This window comes from Cebus imitator, unplaced genomic scaffold, assembly GCF_001604975.1.
Source record: "Cebus imitator isolate Cc_AM_T3 unplaced genomic scaffold, Cebus_imitator-1.0 Scaffold62, whole genome shotgun sequence".
In the NCBI taxonomy this organism is placed as follows: Eukaryota; Metazoa; Chordata; class Mammalia; order Primates; family Cebidae; genus Cebus; species Cebus imitator.
In genome coordinates, this window is record NW_016107377.1 from 5400810 (window position 1) to 5406941 (window position 6132).

Consider the following 6132-nt stretch of genomic DNA (forward strand, 5'->3'; position numbering starts at 1 on the left):
TCTCCACTAAAAATACAAAAAGTATCCAAGTGTGGTGGTGCATGCCTATAATCCCAGCTACTCAGGAGACTGAGGCAGGAGAATCGCTTGAACCCAGGAGATGGAGGTTACAGTGAGCCGAGATCATGCCACTGCACTCCAGCCTGGGTGATACAGCAAGACTCCATCTCAAAAAAAAAAAAGTTATCCATTTGTAAACTGGTGATTTCTTTGGGGGCGTTGACCCCATAAACTTTTCATAAAACGTCAGCAGTCTCGCCATTCTTCCACCCAAGCGTCACCGTCAATTTGATGTTTGTTCTTGCTTCAGTTGTAGCAGAATTCATGTTGCTCTGAATTCTGCTCTTTTCAAACTGTCTCATCTTTAGGGCCTCAAACTAGATTCTGTTCAACCAGGTTATAACAAGTTAGTACAAGTTTTATATTGGTGCAAAAAAATGTTGAAATCCATGCATAGGTTTTTCACAACATGTATTTTCTACGAACTTTTTGAAGGCCCCTTGCATACATAATATATACAAATAAATACATATATATGCTATATCAGACAGTGATGAGTTTTTCTGAAGTAAGATAAAGCACTGAGAGTGTCAGGAATGGGGGAGGCTGCAATTTTAGATATGGTGGCCGGTGAAAGCCTCACTAAGAAGGTAACAATTGAGTCAAAGGTGCCAGAACAGGTCGGGCATGGTGGCTCACACCTGTAATCCCAGCACTTTGGGAAGCCGAGAGGGCAGATTACTGGAGGTGAGGAGTTTGAGACCATTCTGGCCAACGTGGTGAAACCTCATCTCTACCAAAAATAGAAAAATTAACCAGGCATGATGATGCAAGCCTGTAATCCCAGCTATGTGGGAGGCTGAGGCAGAAGAATCCCTTGAACCCAGGAGGTGGAGTTTACAGTGAGATGAGATCACACCACTGCACCCTAGCCTGGGTGACAGGGCAAGAGTCCATCTCAAAAATAAAACTGCAAGAACAAAACCTGTGGATATCAAAGGAGGGTGTTAGGTAAGGTTCTCTCCTAGACTTGGACGCAGCAGCATGCCTGGTGCATTGACTGAAGAATAGCAGTGAGGCAGGAATGGCTAGAGCAGAGTGAGCCGGAGAACAAATCAGCCAGAAAAGAGGACAGAGAGCTGACTGAGGCTGGGTCACACAGGGCCTTGCAGGACTTTGTGAGGCTCTGCCCTGTACTCTCCTAGTGCAACCGGGAGCCACTGGAGGCTTTGGAGCAGAGGAATGGTGTGGTCTGACCTTTACTCTAACTGGATCACTCTGTTGAGACGAGACTCACCAGGACCAAGGATAGAAGCAAGAAAACTAACTGGAAGGCCATAGCAGTCTCTCTTCAGGAGAGAGACAACGGCATCTTGGACCAAGGGGTTATCATGAAGATGGTGAGAAGGTGTCAGATCCTGGATATATGTTAGAGGTAGCAGAGCCAAATGGACTTGCTCTCAGATCAGACACGGATGGGAGAATAAGAGCAAAGTCAAAGATGGCCCTAGGGATTTTGACTTGAGCCACTGGGAAAATGGCCTTGCCATTTACTGAGATGGAAAAGCAATGGGGGGAACAGGTGTTGGAGGGAGGATGGAGAGCTCTGTTTTGGAAAATGAAGGCTGAGTTGGGGATTAGTATTACAGATGTTTAGTAAGCACCTGGATATGGTCCAGAGTCCAGAAGGAATTCTGCTGAAGATATAAATGTGAGAGTCATCAATGCTAAACAGTGATCTTATCAAAAATTACAATACAACTATAATGGGAGGAAGGAAGGAGGAGAAAGTATATGGGCGCATGAGGGCTGGGGGCAGGAATTGTGTGTACAGAATTAAATCTTCATCTTATTTAGGAAGCCAATGGTTGATAACTGACTTGGAAAAAAAATCGAGAAATAGCTGTATATGCATCACAAGAAATAACTTCAAAAATCTTTAAAACCTCTTTCTTACCTTTTTTGAGGGGGGTATTTTAAAACTTTGCTTTTTATTATTTTTACATTTTAACAGCTTTATTGAGACATAATTTGTATCCCATACAATTCATCCACTTCAAGTGTACAATTCATTACCTTTTAGTATATTCACAGAATTGTGCAACCATTGCTGTTAAAACGTAGGATATTTTCATTATACCAAAAAGAAACCCTGTATCCCTTATCTATCAACCCTCAACTCCCCCTCCCTTCCCCTTAGCCCTAGGCAACCATGAATCTTTTCTGTCTTTATGGCTTTGTCTACGCTGGATGCTTCCTATGGATGGAATTACACAATATGTGGTCCTTTTGCCTGGCTTCCTTTCCTTTCTTGTTTTGAATATTTTTTATTCTTCTCCTCCTCTCCCCTCAAATTCTGTCCCTTCAAACTCATCACAGATTTCAGATTCTTTGGTCCCTACTTTGCATAAGCCACTGTCATCTTTCCTTAAGTTGTCCCTAGAACATCTTGCCTTTGACTGGGTGTGGTGGCTTAAACTTGTAATTCCAGCACGATGAAAGGCTGAAGCGGGATCACTTGAGGCCAGGAGTTCAAGACCAGCCTGGGTAACATAATGAGGCCCCATCTCTACAAAAAGTAATAGTCAGCAGGGCGTGGTGGTGCATGCCTATACTCCCAGCTACCTGGGAGGCTGAGGTGGGAGGATCACTTGAGGCCAGGAGTTTGAGGCTGCAGTGAACTATGATTACACCACTGCATCCAGCCTGGGTGACAGGCTGAGATGCTATCTCTAAAAAGGAAAAAAGAAAATCTTGGCTCTGCTTGTGGCCCTCCCTGGCAAGAAGACACTGCCCTATGAGAGCACTAATGACAGCACCCAGTGCTGCGGAGGGGCAGTGCTGTCCTGGAGATGCTCTTCTGCGGCCTGCTGGCAGTATCTTGGGATCTGCTGCCTGAAAACAGCAGTGCCTGAGGATTTCAGCCAACATTCCAGACATGTTTCTTGAAGGTCTACCAGCAGTCCCCCCAACCCCACTGCAAACTATGAGGTATAGAAAGCTTTTGAAGAGAATCCACTTTGAATTTTATATTTTGGATTGAATCCAGTGGCTTTATAAAATATTTCTGTTCCCGAACTTCTCCTTTGTATTTGAACTAATGAAAGGTTTTTTTTTTTGAGATGGAGTCTCACTCCAGGCTGGAGTGCAGTGGTGCGATCTCGGCTCACTGCAACCTCTGTCTCCCGGAGTCAAGGGATTCTCCTGCCTCAGCCTCCGGAGCAGCTGGGACTACAGGCGCTTGCCACCACACCCAGCTAATAGTATTTTTAGTAGAGACAGGGTTTCACCATGTTGGTCAGGCTGGTCTCGAACTCCTGACCTCATGATCTGCCCACCTCAGCCTCTCAAAGTGCTGGGAATGCAGGCATGAGCCACGGTGCCTGGCCAAGATTATTTTTTAATTGAATTTTAGGCTCAACAGAGTCCCTTTGTTTTCATAAAACGTAGGTGACCTGTGACAATAAAACCTTTTTCTGCACTGGCTTTTGACCTGGGAATTGGAACCAAAGGCTGAGCCTGTTTTTAATGTATTTGGACACATCAGATGCTGTTCTTCTAAAGAAGCAGCCATCATCTCCAGGACACTGTCTTCCTGATACAAAAACACAATTAGAAAGAGTGTTATTTTCCATCATTTAAACATCCAGCTTTCAATCCCATCTATTGAAGGGGTTTCTCTGGAGTTTTCAGAGCATAATTTATTGGGTTTTCCAAAGAAAACCACTTCTTTAATAACGGCTTTTTGTATGCATTTCTTATATGAAATAATGGCACAAACTGAGAAATAGTCCTTTTGCAAAGCACATATAACATTTGTGCAAAAAAAATTAAATAACATTTCTTGATTTAAGTTCCTTTTTAAAACTTAAAGCTGTCAATGTTTTTTGTCTCAAAAGAGATTTAGTAAAGATGAAAGACAAAAGACAACAGTATCTTCAATCACTAGCATACTCAAGGAAGACTGGGTAGAACAGACTTTATTCTAAGAAAAATGGGGGCCAGGCGCGGTGGCTCACTCCTGTAATCCCAGCACTTTGGGAGGCCAAGGCGGGTAGATCACGAGGTCAAGAGATCGAGACCATCCTGGTCAACATGGTGAAACCCCGTCTCTACTAAAACTACAAAAAATTAGCTGGGCATGGTGGTGTGTGCCTGTAATCCCAGCTACTCAGGAGGCTGAGGCAGGAGAGTTGCCTGAACCCAGGAGGCGGAGGTTGCGGTGAGCCGAGATCGCGCCATTGCACTCCAGCCTGGGTAACAAGAGCGAAACTCCGTCTCAAAAAAAAAAAAAGAAAAATGGGAGGCCATTGAAGGACTTTTTTTTTTTTTTGAGACGGAGTCTCAAATTTTTGTATTTTTAGTAGAGACAAGGTTTTACCATGTTGGCCGGGATGGTCTCAATTTCTTGACCTCGTGATCCGCCCACCTCGACCTCTGAAAGTGCTGGGATTTGAAAGACTTTTAGTATGTGAGAGACACGATTTGATTTGCTGGGTGGAGAATCTACTGGAAGGGGCAAGAATGAAGCAGGGAGACCAGGGGAGAGATGACAGTGGTTTAGAGAGATGCTCCCAAACTTTCACGTGCATGCAAATGACCTGCAGTTGCATTAAATGTAAATTCTGATTCACAGAATCAGTGTCTGGGATACAGCTGAGACACTGCATTCTTTTTTTTTTAAGACAGAGTCTCGCTCTGTTGCCAATGTTGGAGTGCAGTGGCATGATCTCTGCTCACTGCAACCCCCACCTCCCGGATTCAAGCAATTCTCTTGCCCCAGCCTCCCGAGTAGCTGGGATTACAGGCACCTACCATCACACCCAGCTAATTTTTGTATTTTTAGTAGATATGGGGTTTCATCATGTTGGCCAGGCTGGTCTTGAACTCCTGACCTCAAATTATCCTCTCACCTTGGCCTCCTAAAGTGCTGGGATTACAGGCCTGAGCCACCGCGCCCAGCCTGAGAAACCGCATTTTTAACAAGCCCCAGGTAAATAATGATGGTCCCAGTGCTGAACCACACGGAGTAGCAAGGGTTTTGGGTGGGGTGATCACAGCACAGACAGGAAATGAATGGATTCCAGGACTTTTAGATAGCTCTGAAATTTAGGATAGTAGGACTCCCGGACTGACCAGGAAGAGGGGACCCAAGGATCACCAAGGATGGTTCCCATGTTTTTGAGCAAGTGGGTTTGTGTGATCTGATTAGTCGATGTTGGGAATAAGAGGAGAAGTGAGTTTGTAGGGGAGATCCTGACCTTAGGAAGCATCAGAATGGAGGAGGCAGGGAGATAGTTGGATTTCTAAGTCTTGAGCTCAAGGGAGAGGGCTAGAGGTGTACACTGGAAATCATCAGGAAAAGCAAATGGTGTAATGGACCCAAGGGAGTAAAGAGGAGTGAGATGATGAGAGAGCCTGGAACTGGGCCTTCAGTTAGTATTTAAAGGATGGGTACGGCTAGGCATGGTGGCTCATGCCTGTAATCCCAGAGCTTTGGGAGGCCGGGGCAGGAGGACCACTTGAGGTCAAGAGTTCGAGACCATCCCAGTCAACATGGTGAAACCCCCGTCTCTACTAAAAATACAAAAATTTAGCCGGGCATGGTGGCACACGCCTGTAATCCCAGCTACTCAGGAGGTGAGGCAGGAGAATTACTTGAACCCAGGAGGGGGAGGTTGCCATGAGCCGAGATAGCACCACTGCACTCCAGCCTGGGTGACAAAGAGAGACTCCGTCTCAAAAAGTAAATTAACATAAAACAAATAAAGGATGGGTGATAACTTATTGAGCCCACTGGGGACACTAAGAAGGAGTAACCTCAAAGGTCAGAGGCAACCAGGAGAACATAATATAAATGGCAATGGAAGAGATTGCTTCTGGAAACCAGCATGGCCAACCTTGTCAGGTGCTGCGACGAAAGGACAGAAGACAGCAAATTCCCGTGAGCTGTATGGGCCGAGGCCATTGGTGAGGTGAATATGGTCACATGGTTTCTGAGCAGTGGTGGGGGTGTGCCACCAGGCTGGAGGGGTCTGAGAGGGGAGGATAAGGTAAGGAAATGCAACATACTTCCAAGGAGTTTGTCTGTGGTGAGAAGGTTGTTTTTGTTTCCCCCCTTTTTTTTTTTTT